The following is a 12,954-nucleotide window of genomic DNA, read 5'->3' as shown; positions in this document are numbered from 1 at the left end:
TTTTTTTGGTTTTTGGTTTTTTTTTTTTTTTTTTTTTTTTTTTTTTGATACAAGTTTTTTCTGTGTAGCTTTGGCACCTTTCCTGGAACTCACTCTGTAGTGAGTCCATGATGGCCTTGAACTCAGATCTGCCTCTGCCTCCCGAGTGCTGGGATTAAAGGCATTTGCCACCACTGCCCAGCTGCATTGTTTATTTTTTGAGATTTATATATTTATGTGTGTATGAGTGCCTGTGAGTTTATGGGCATCACTTAGTAGGTTCCTGTGAAGACCAGAAAGGGGAGAATAGGGTTTTACTCTGTAGCCCAAGCTGGCTTCACACAATGATCCTCCTACTACATCTCCCCAGGGCTAGATTTTAGTAGTGTTGTATCACTACTGGCTATCATTTTTTCTGAGGCTTTTCTGTTGCATTACCTCATTTACTTTCAGGCAAAAATGGACACAAAAACAGAAAAGACAAGATGAGTTCTTTACTCAGTAAATACTCTTTTGGTCCCTTATTACAAAGTACCTCTGATATGGACTAGAGATGTAGCCCAGCTGGTAGAATGCTTGCCTAGCATACACGACACTTTGGGTTCTGTCACCAGCAGCACATAAATTTGAGTGTAAACTGAGTATGGTGTAACCCTAGTATGTGGGAGCTTGGGGTGGAAGGATCAGAAGTTCAAGGCGTCGGCTACAGTAGGCCCTGCTTCAAAAATCTTGGGATTAGTAATTCATAAGAATTCTCATCGTTCTGAAGACTGAAGTCTAAGAACATAGTACTAGCATCTGGTTGTTGCCTCATGCTACATCATAACATGAAGGGGTCATGTAAGTCAAAACAAAGGCTCTGGCCTTTGTTCCCTCCCAGAAGCTCACTTAACTAGTAGGAATTGGGGTCTTGTTTCTGTGCAATATGAGAGGATACATAGAAGCTATCCCAAGTATTTTTAGTGTAGAAAGTGTACCTCTACCATATGCCTGGGGTAGGTTGGGTACTGAGCAGTCAGTATGTGAAGCTGACCTCAGGGAGCTTTATCTCATGAGAAAAACTGAATGCAGGCTGTGTTGCCCGCTACACAAGTCTGAGGATTGGAGTTCAGGTCCCCAAAACCCAAGTAAATGGGTGTAATCCCATTGCTTGGGAGGTGGACAAGGGTCTATCCCTGGGACAAACTGGCTAGCTGGACTAGCCAAATCAGTGAGCCCTGGGTGCAACAGTGTCCCCACTGGAGAACAATTACGGAAGATGCCCTGCATCAACCTCTGTCCTTCACACAGACACATGCAATGTATACACAAACACCACACACACACAAGAAGCTGAATGCCAACACTTGGATTTGTGGAAAAAAGATGTTAAGAGTCATCTTGTCTAGAAGATGCATCCCTGAGACCTGCAGGATGGACAGGTATGTGGGAGAACTCGCAGGTAAGGAGGAGCTTGACTTTATAAAACTCAAAAGATGTAGCCAGGGATGGGAAAGGCTTATGGGGAGCTGGGTAGGATGCAGATCATGAGAAATCTCTGGCGTTATCATTAGGGTTTGGCTTTTGTCCACAAGATACTATAAAAACAAAAAAATGTAAATCAGCACATAACGTTACCAGTTTTGCTGAAGACATTATTGTAGAAGCTGTCTAGTCTAGACCTAGTTCAAGAAGAAATAAGTCCATGGAACTCATTGATTAGTACAAGAATTGCTAATATACACAGGAGGACTCAGTCGCCTGTCACCTCCTATAAGGGGACCAGTAACTGGGAAACTGAGCAAGTTAAGCCTTTTCCAGGAATTTGGAGTGAGTAAACAGTTATACATAGGCAAGTAAAAGTTATAGCCAAGTGAGGGGTTTCACCCAAATTAGCTATGAGACTTTTCTATAGATTGTATGTATTTAGAAAATACCTACTTTGGTGGATGGTTGGTTGGTTTTGGTTTTGTTTTGTTTTGTTGATTTTCGAGACAGGGTTTCTCTAGCTTTGGAGCCTGTCCTGGACTAGCTCTGTAGACCAGGCTGGCCTCCCGAATGCTGGGATTACAGGCATGCGCTGCCACCACCCAGCTAGTTTTGTTTTTTATTGCTGTTTTGCTTTGAGACAGGGTGCCTCTGTATAACTGACAATGCCCTGGTAGTCCAGGCTGGCCTGAACCCAGAGATCCACCTGCCTCTGCCTCCAGGGATTAAAGGCATGTGCCACCACTGCCAGCCCAGTACCTCCTTTGTAAACTTTGTTTTTTGTCCGTGTGCTTGTACTGGGGGTTAGACCTGTGGCATCACATGTGAGAAGGCCAACACTTCCCCTTCCCACATCCCCAGCCCTCTCTCTCTCTCTCTCTCTCTCTCTCTCTCTCTCTCTCTCTCTAAATTTTGAGGCACTATCTCACTAAGTGGCTCAGGCAGCCTTTGATCCTTGGAATTCTCCTGCCCTCAGCCTTCTGAGTAACTGGGATTACAGGCCTGTAGCACCAAACCAGTCTACTTTTTAAACTATGTCTTACACTGGCTATTTCATTCATTTGACTAGAGTTCATTTTCTTTACATAACATCTATAAACAATTATTGCCAAAAGCACATAAGCCTATGCTATTATACTTGATACTCTTACATTTGATAGAATGTTAATAGGAATTCTATCACATGAGCCTGGGATTAAGTGACATAGTGCATGTGCACTTTCTTACATGGAATAAATGACCACACATTCATGTATTTAGCAAATATTTGTTGAGTTTCTGCTGTGTACCAGACACTAAATACTGAGCTTACAAGGTGAGAGACAAGATATGCTTCAGTTTTCTTTGCATTTTCTAACAGTTACATCAGGAAAATTGCAAACAGTGCTAAGACCATAAAAAAATAAAACAAGATAGGGTATCACAGCTGCATCAGTTTAGGTAGCATAGACTGGGTGACTTAAATAGCAGACCTTTACATCTCACTCTGGAGAAGAAGGTTGTCTAGATGAAGCATCCACTTTCTGGTTTGTAAGTAAGCATCTTGCTAGATTCTCACATAGCACAGACTGAAGAAAAGCAAATGTCTGCCCCTCTTCCTAAGACAGTTTCACTTTAGTGACCTACTCATGTCCAAAAGGCCATTATCTAAATGCCACCACCACACTGGGGAGCTGTGACTTAAAGATGCCAATTAGAGAGGGTGTTCACAAATATTCAGTCCATAGCAGAGACTCCAACCACAGGACAAGCCTCCCATGCTGTAAGTGCTCAGGTGAGTATAGACCACTTGTACAGTGTGTGAGAAGGAATAAAGTAGCAATGGCTTTGTCATGTGTCTGCCTTGCTAGTAACACTGTAACAAATCACCATGAGATTAGTGGCTGAGTGCTCTATTATTTTACAGGTTTGAATCGCAGAAGTCCAAATGCACGGCACTGGGCTCAAATCAACCTGCCAGCAGGCCTGAAGGTTCTCAAGGAGAATTGCCTTCACAGCTGCCTGAATAATGCCCAGGTGTTCTGCCCTTCCAGCTTCATAGTCAGCCAGGAGCCGTTGAGTCTGTCTTGGGAGGGATCAGTGTGGCTCTCACTCTCTAGCCTCTTGCTTTGATTGTTTGTTTGTTTGTTTGTTTTGATTAATTTGTTTGGGGTTTTTTGTTAAGACAAGGTCTTTATGTCAGTGGTTCTCAACCTTCCTAATGCTGTAATCCTTCAATACAGTTCATGTTGTAACCCCCAACCATAAAATTATTTTTATTACTACTTACTAATTTTGCTGCTGTTATGAATCTTAATGTAAATATCTGTTTTTTGATGGTCTTAGGCTACCCCTGTGAAAGTTATTCACTACCCCCTCAAAGAGGCCATGACCCACTGGCTGCAAATCACTGCTTTATGTAGTCCTACCTGTCCTGGAGCTTGCTATGTAGACCAGGCTGGCCTTGAACTCACTGAGGTCCTCCTGCCTCTGCCTCCTGAGAACTGGGATTAAAGATGTGCACTACCATGTCCAGCCCTTTCATATATGAAAACCCTTCTGATGGTGTTGGTGTTAGGGCTATATTGCGTTCCCCAAAGGGCATATGCTAAAGTTCCAGCCTTCTGTACCTCCAAATGTGACTTTATTTGGAATAGCTCCAGATAGGTGTTTGAGTTAAAATGAAGGCACTGGGGTAAGTACAGGACACACAGAAGAAGATGACTGTGTTGATGGGATGGCACAGGCTAAGATAATACAAGCTAAGGAGAACTGAGGACTGGTAGCAAACACCAGGAGCTCAAAGAAGCAGGGAATCCCTTAGAGCCATCAGAGAGCAAGGCTACAAACACGTTGGCTTTGTGCTTCAGGCCTTCAGAGCAGGGAGATAATGTAGTAAGCAGTCCTTGATTCATACTCCTTCATGGCATCATTGGGAAGCTAATTCAACTAGGCGTGTGCAGATGATACCTTACCTCCTTACATCTAGATCCATTCCATCACATCTGTAAAGTTTCTATTGCCATGTAAAGAAACATACTCAAGTTCTGGGAATTAGAATATGGACATCTTTGGGGGCATTATTCTGCTCACCACAATCTATAGAAGAAATAGAAGGCTAGTATAATTCAAAATTAGTGAGTGTCAGGAGTGGGGCTATGGGGAAGAAAGGAGGGAGCAGTATCCAAAGGAATCAGTGTAGAAGTCTTTGTAGACCAAATGGTAAAGTTTTATGTGATGATGGGATTTTTCTAAAATGTGTAGGAAATTGTTGAGCACAAGAGGAGCATTGTTCTTAAAATCACTCTAGCTGTTGTGTGGAGAAGAGATTTTAAAGTAGGAATTACTGAGGTGGACACCCCAGGGATTAAAGCCTATTGGTCGTCTGTAAAGAGTCAGTAGAGGCGAGAAAAAGAGAGCTAGTTATGTTACAGTACTTACTGGTAGATTGGATTCAGGTGAATGAGGGAACAGGAATCAAGGATGACTCCTAGATTATAGCTGTCCATCAGTGCAGGCAAATGTTGATAGCATCCAAAAAGATATAAGAAACAAGGGAATGCAAAATTTGTGTGAAACAACGTTGAAATGCTTCCCCACCCCCCCCCCCCCCCCCCCCACCCCCCAGTTCAGGCATTTGGCTAGGAGGTTCACAGAGGGAGCTTGGAACTGGAGGTAAAACCTAGGAGTTAGTGATATGTGAAAAGTTTCTGCACCCCAATAAGCCTCTCTGCCGATGCAGAAATCCAAATCAGACCAAATCCAACGGAATTAGAAAAAGCCCCGTGTTAATGGTTAAACACTGGGAGGGGAGGAGGATGGGGGGGAAATCCACGTGTCTGTTTTCTAGGGTACAGTTTAAATACCTTGTGGGAGTGAGCATCTTGAGCATCTCTGGGGGAGGAACAGTGTTTGGCGGGCTTGAGACAGGGCAGGGTTTGTGGAGGGAGAGATGGGGGAGGGGAGTCAAGGTAGAACAATGAGTGGTCCTTTTTTTTTTTTTTTTGAGCTGGGGATCAAACCCAGGGCCTTGTGCTTGCTAGGCAAGTGCTCTACCACTGAGCTAAATCCCCAACCCGAGTGGTCCCATCAAGGTGGAATTGGGTTAAAGTTGCCATAGGAAAAAATGTACAGAAAAGTATCCAAAGTGTCTTAAGCCTCAGGCTGCTGTAACAAAAGTGTTATACACTTGGTGAGCTAGTGAGCACAAACATTTGTTTCTTAAAAAAAAAAAAATTGTTTCTCAGTTCTAGAGCCCAGAATGTCCAAGCCTTCATAGGTCTCACATCTGGTAAAGATCATTCCTGATTCATAGGTAACTGACTGTATTTTCCCAATGCCTTTACATCATAACAGTGAGCCTTCTGGGGTCTGGTTTAGTGACTCTAATTATCATTTCTGAGGACTTGATCTTTATAATGTAGTTATTTCCCAAAGGACCCACATTCCACTGGGGGTTGAGTTTTAATATTATATATATTTTAGAATTATACAGTGCTGAGCGGCGGTGGCACACCCCTTAAATCCCAGCACTTGGGAGGCAGAGGCAGGTGGATCTCTGTGAGTTCGAGGCCACCTGGGCTACAGAGCTAGTCCAGGACAGGCTCCAAAGCTACAGAGAAACCCTGCCTCAAAAAAACAAAACAAAACAAAAGAATTATACATATATGTTCAATACATAATGTGGGATACAAGTTAACTACCATCCTCTGAGGATTCATCTATTTTTCTAGGAGTATTGGAGTATTGTACTCAAAGATCTTCAATGGTAGCTGGACGGTGATGGCACACACATTTAATTCCTGCACTTGGGAGGCAGAGGCAGGCGATCTCTGTGAGTTCAAGGCCAGCCTGGGATACAGAGTGACTTTCAGGAAAGGCCCACAAGAGAAAACATGTCTCAAAAAAAAAAAAAAAAAAAGGTTCTATATTTTCTCCACTTTGAATTCACCTCCTTATTCTGCAATACCCTTAGGTGCTCATTCGATCACATTTTCACTTAACCCTCTTGTAGTCTGAGGTGAGATTTCCTGCTTTGGTGCCTTTTCTAAAGGCTATTTGACTTTCCAGGAATGTTCTCCTGTTTACATAAGTCCAAATCCAATCCCTCCAAACACCTCCTCCTTAAAGCTTCTTCTGTTTCCTGTAAGGAAACAACCCTCTGTCTCTAACTCTCTAACCCGTGTCTCTATCCAGTCTAGACAAAACCACTGGAAGCAGAGTGCACATCTGATTCGTCTTTTGATCCCCATCTCCAACAATGCATATATCCACAAGGGAGTAGGGGAGGTTCCTTGAATGGTTAGATTTGCTGTGAGCACAGGTCTTAGGAATTGAAAATCCTCTCTACTTTTCATATGATTGCTACTTTAAACAAATACATGATGGCTAAGTTGTAATGATGATGAATGAATCTGCACATTCATAATTGTGGAGGGTTGTTGTTTTGAATTTTTGAGAGAATCTCACTCTGTACCCCAAGCTTGCCTCAAGCTCAAAGCAGTCCTCAAATGCTGGGGTTGTAGTTATGAGCTACCACATCCAGCCCACACTTTGTGTTATACACATAGGTTTTTTCCCTTTGTACTGCTGTTACCAGAATTTGGGGGTGACTCTTCATGGCTGCCAGATGATTCCCAGGAAATCTGGCTTGCTTCTTGGAGTTCTTAGTCTCATTAGTTTTTTTTTTTCCTCCTCCCCCTCCCCCACCCCAGCCTTGGGCTTGCTAGGCCAGCACTCTACCACTGAGCTAAATCCCCAACCCCAAGACTCATTACTAAGAGTCTGTAAGAAGGAACTCAAATGGAGGCTCTGGGACAGTTTGTTGAATTCATGAGAACAGGTGGACAGGATGTAAAGCTCAGGAGCTGCTTGAGAGGAAAGGGGTAAACAGGGATGTCTACCACATGCCAAGCACAGGTGGGGAAGGGCCTGTAGAGAATAAGCAAGGAACCCCACAGTAGCAGAAATAGCATCTGGCCAGCAACAAAAGATACTTTAAAAAGATAAAGGGCAAGTTTCTGCTTTCTGACTCAGAAAGGTGGGAACACCCAACAGACCTCATGCCCTCTCATGGATTCTGATAGGTACTGAACTAGGGAGTAGGAGTCCTAGGAAAAAAGAGCACAGCATCTCATTAAAAACATATCTATTCCGCTGGCCGGTGGTGGCGCACGCCTTTAATCCCAGCACTGGGGAGGCAGAGGCAGGTGGATCTCTGTGAGTCCGAGGCCAGCCTGGTCTACAAAGTGAGTTCCAGGCCAGGCAGAACTACACAGAGAAACCCTGTCTTGAAAATCAAAACAAAACAAACCAACAAACAAAAAATGATAATTATTCTGCCTATCTCTTTAGCATAGATTAAAGTAAGCCCACCTTCCTATGGGGAGTCCTTGGCCAAATGATTGACTGGCCCAACTAGAATGTTAGGTATCTACTCAGGCCAGAAAGTCTGTTCTCTTGACTAGGAGTTTTCCCTTACCAGGCTTTAGTACAAGAGCTCTACTGCTGAGTCACACAGTTCCCAAAATTATTTTAAACTCTGTAGTGATAGGGTCTCTCTCTGTGTAGTTCTTGCTATCCTGGAACTCCCTAAATCGATCAGGCTGGCCTTGAACTCATGAACTCACAGGGTTCTTCTACCTTTGCCTTCCTACTGCTGGATTTAAAGCACATGCCACCACACCCAGCTGACATTTTAAACTCTTGATTACTAGTGACCTTTTTTGTTAAGTTGGTTAGTGGTTTTAGTTTGGGTACTGGAACCTTTTCTGCTTCTTAACATTCTAAAACTGGAGTTAAATACTCAGAACAACAGACTTTTAAAGAAAATCACAGGTTCTGTTTTGGTCTTGGGTGGTTTGAGATTCTGCTGTACGTCTGTGATGCCAAGAATGCAGTGAGCCAAGGCAGTGGCGCACGCCTTTAATCCCAGCACTCGGGAGACAGAGCCAGGCATATCTCTGTGAGTTCGAGGCCAGCCTGGGCTACAGAGTGAGTTCCAGGAAAGGTGCCAAAGCTACACAGAGAAACCCTGACTCGAAAAACCAAAAGAAGAAGGAGAAGGAGAAAAGGAGAAGGAGAAAGAAAAGAGAAATAGGCAGCTGAGTAGTGGGGTCAGGAGACTGAGGACAAATGATGTAAGGAGTGTTGGTAAAGGGAAGAGGCTGGAAGCTGGGTAGAGAAGCAGAGTGCTGGTACTAAGAGAGAAAGAGGGGAGGGAAATTGAGACGTGGAGTCACAAAGGCTGCAGAGGTGGAGGTAGGGAGAAGCCACCCGGGGCCAAATACTACTGAGAAGATCTGACTAACATGGAAGCTTGTGACTTCAACAAGAGCAATTCCAGTCTGAAAAGTGGACGTGGAGGCTGTGGCTGGCGGCTTTCAAATGGATCTCTATGTGCAGACCCTTAAGTGACTTGGTGATTTCCTTCTAATAACCAGGACTTGGCAGGAGTGATCCATTAAATATGCACCCTATCTGAGCCACACCACAAACCCTAAGATATTTTTAAACTTTTCATTCCTTGAGATTTGTGTTTGTGTAGTTGGTTATTTTCTTTATATGGCCACTTTATTGAGAGATCCATGTAATAAGCAAGTAGTATTTCTCTAAAAGTAGCCATCACTTGAGGCTTACAATGGACTTTGTATATACCTCCTCCCCCAAAAAGCATACAAAGTGGAAACTTAAAAACAAATTTGGCCAGGCATCCAACTAAGTCACACCTAGATTTCTGATCCACAGAAACTATGTTTTAAGCTGCTAACATTGAGGGTGATTCATTACACAGGAATAACTGATACTAAGCCAAACTAGGCATGGAAAATGCACACAGGGAGTATGGGCAACTCAGCCACATTTTATGCTAGTGGTCCATGGTACTTCTGAAGGAGTGTGGAACAGAGGGTTTCTTTGGAAGTTGAATGAAATGCCAATAAGAATGGTTAATTAGAAAAGGATATCTTAATGTTGGCGGAGAAATAGTGGTTATAATATTATAGTATAATAAAGGCATGTGTTGATCCTTATCCCAGTTTTTGTCACAACTTATAAAACCTCAGGACTCAGGGAAGCACTGGGTGCCTTTCTGTATACTGACGAGCTGTGTGGGGAACTCGAACAGCCGGCTCTGGCAGAGAGACTTGCTCTGGATTCAGCTCATCCTGTTAAGTATTTGACCAGGGATCCAATAAAGTACTGGGTTCCTCCACTGCGATGCGACAAGCCAAATCAAACTGAATTAATAAACACAGATTTAATAAACAGGGCAATGCAAAGCAGAGCACTCCCGGGTGGTCCTCAGGAAGGCAGGGAACAGCCGGTAGGAGTGGTCCCAGGCATCTGGGGCGGGGCCGCTGATGGCGGGCTTTCTGGGATGGGACAGGGTCTGGGGAGAGAAAGGTGGGGGAGGAGGATTGAGATGGAGATTCCACCAGAACACATCCTTCCAAGAAATACCCTAGCTAACTCAACCAGAGGAGTTAGTGGTTCCAGATCCAATCTGGTTGACAACCAAGTGAACATTACAAGTCCACTCCTTGTTGATACCCATAACCAAATCCTGTTCAATAGAAGCAAATCACCAAGTTACACAAGTAACTGCAAGTGAGGATCCATTTTAAAAGCCTCCATGTCCACCTTTCAAACTGAAATTGTTTTTGTTGAAGTCACAATCTTGCATGTTAGTCAAATCTTCTCAGTAGTATTTGACCTGGATGGCTTCTCCCTCCCTCAAACTCTCCAGTCTTCTGTGAGCCCACATTTTGGACTATTTGGGACATCTGGAACTCATGATGCTATCATCTGTGTTCACCTCACCTCTCGAGCTCTGTCACCTGAAATACACAAAAACTTTCTCTGGCTGACTCCCTGCCCCACTTCAGCTTGCCTCAGTGGAGATATCCTCTCTCCCTTCGTTCCCATAGACTCAATACCATCTCGTTATGAAGAATGTATTCAGTCCAGCACCATAAAGTCCCCATAGTCTTTAACATTTCCAACACTATTTGAAACTCCAAAGTCTAAGTACCTTCCAAGACTCAAGGCCAAAACTTGCAATGCACAGTGGCACAAAATGAACACCCCCATTCAAAACAGGGCCGGTGAGAGCATGGCTCTCTTTCTCAGTCTGCTCCGCTCCACCCCTAGAGCTTCTTGGTGGGCATTTTGTGGTCCTAGATTTTCCAACATCCTTGGCCACCATTGCAACAGGTTTCACCTCCTCTCCTCCACAGCTTCATGCAGGACCATGCCCAAGCTTCCTTGCGGGACTGCCTCTGCCTCTCCAGTGTTGGAGTGCTGGGACTAAAGGCGTGGGCCACCACTGCCCAGCTTCATAGAGGCTTAAAGTAATGCTACCTGTAGTTCCAAGCAGTAGGGAGACTGAGTACGAAGATAGTTTGAGACCTAGAAAGTCTGGGGACAGCCTGAGAAACAGAAAGACCCAGTGTAAAAGATGAAAAATAGGGTGTGGTAAGGTATTTTAATACTGGAAAAGCATTTGGGTGGGGGAGAGCAAGAGGGCAGCAGACACAATACACAAGTAAATGGAAATGCCATGGGGAGCCCCATTGCTTTCTAGAATCAACAGTGTTAATAATTATGACTGAAAGCACATCTCTTTCTAGCCACACATACTCCAAATAGCAGCTTCCTAATCTTCAGCTACTTCTTTGCTAACTTACACCTACTTGATTACTAATTATAAAATCAATTCCTTTAATACTCCAAAAATTTTAACACACTTCTCTTTACTCCTTTCTGCTTATTTTAGCTTTACTATTATTATTTTTGTTTGTTAGTTGTTTTTTTGTTTTGTTTTGTTTTGTTTTGTTTTGTTTTTTGAGACAGGGTTTCTCTGTGTAGCTTTGCACCTTTCCTGGATCTTGCTCTGTAGCTGGCGTTGAACTCACATAGATCTGCCTGGTTCTGCCTCCCGAGTGCTGGGATTAAAGGCGTGTACCACCACCGCCTGGCCATTATTATTTTTTAAATTACTACACTGATTTGCTTTTCTCACTTCTTTTTATCTGGTCAGTGTAGTGGATTCTACATAACTGTTCTTTCCATCTCTCCAAGTCTAATAACATCGCTTTTCTACTTAAGTGATATTTGTAATCTTCCAGCCTGATGCCTGGAACACAATAGATTTTGTATTCAAACTGTAAGAGGTTGAAATGGTCAGACTTCTGAACTTGTGCAACTGGGAGACTCACATGCAGTGCTGGTGAACTTAAATGGTAATTGTGACTTCTAAGTAGCTGACCAGGTTGTCTCTCTTTGGTGGCTTCCAACTTTACCATTCAAGCTATAATACATATTATTCAATAGCAGGGACCAACCATTTGCAAGGTTCCTTCCCCTCCCTTTGCCTGCTGTCCTCTTCTGGAATTTCCTCCCTTCTGTCAGGCACATTCTAAAAAGAGATTGCACCTCAGTGATTGAGCTGTTAATGACTAAACCATCCCTCTTCAATATACAGAACTGTAGAGCATTGACTTCAGGACCACATCAGAATATGTAATGTCCCTCCTCCTTCTTTCTTGACTTGCATCATAAATAACATCTGCAAATTGTTTTGAGGTTTAACCTACAGAAAAGTAATCTATCCGTGCACAGAACTATTGGAGCTCTTCCATAAGATCCAAGGTCCCCTGTGGCTCTAACCAGGGAAGAGGGGATAAAGGAGACAGCAGAAGGGGCTGGAGAGGTGCCTCAGAGGTTAAGAGCACTGGCTGTTCTTCCAGAGGTCCCCCCCGCCCCAGTTCAATCCCCAGCACCCACATGGTGGCTCACAACCATCTATAATGAGATCTTGTGCCCTCTTCTGGCATGTAGACAGAACACTCTGTGTAATAAATAAATAAATCTTAAAAAAAAAAAAAAAAAAAGGAGACAGCAGTCTTCTATAACTATGACTCTGATGGGCATGCTGCCTTCCTCAACACTGGCCTTGGGCCTGGTCCCCACCTGAAAAGACTGCATGGACTCTTGAACTCCTAGGCTGGAGCTCTGCACCCACCTTCTCCCGCCCTTATGCCATAGATTTCCTTTCCACCAACTCTGCCTCCCAAATATTGGCTTCCCAGTAGTGAGCAGCCAGACTTGAGTCAGGTAATAGGACAATGAGAAAGCAAGGTTAAAATAGTCATGCTGCATAGGAAGAGTTCTTCTGACCTCTGTGGCCCCTGTGTTTTTATATTATCATCCAGTTAGCCTGTGCACCATACCTGTTTACTAAAGAAAGTTCCTCAGGTGGCTGGAGAGATGGCTCAGGGCTTAAGAGTTCAATTCCCAGCACCCACATGGCAGCTCACACCTGTCTGTAACTCCAGTTTCAGGGGACCCTGACACCCATGGCAAAACCAGAAACGCACATAAAAATAAAATAAAATGTTGAAAAAAAAGAAAGAAAGAAAGTTCCTCAGATAAGAATTAGTATACCGGGCTGGAGAGATGGCTCAGTGGTTAAGAGCACTGGCTGTTCCTCCAGAGGTCCTGAGTTCAATTCCCAGCAACCACATGGTG

This window comes from Onychomys torridus, chromosome 5, assembly GCF_903995425.1.
Source record: "Onychomys torridus chromosome 5, mOncTor1.1, whole genome shotgun sequence".
In the NCBI taxonomy this organism is placed as follows: domain Eukaryota; kingdom Metazoa; phylum Chordata; class Mammalia; order Rodentia; family Cricetidae; genus Onychomys; species Onychomys torridus.
The sequence above is the reverse complement of the archived record's forward strand: the minus strand, read 5'-3'. Positions refer to the sequence as shown.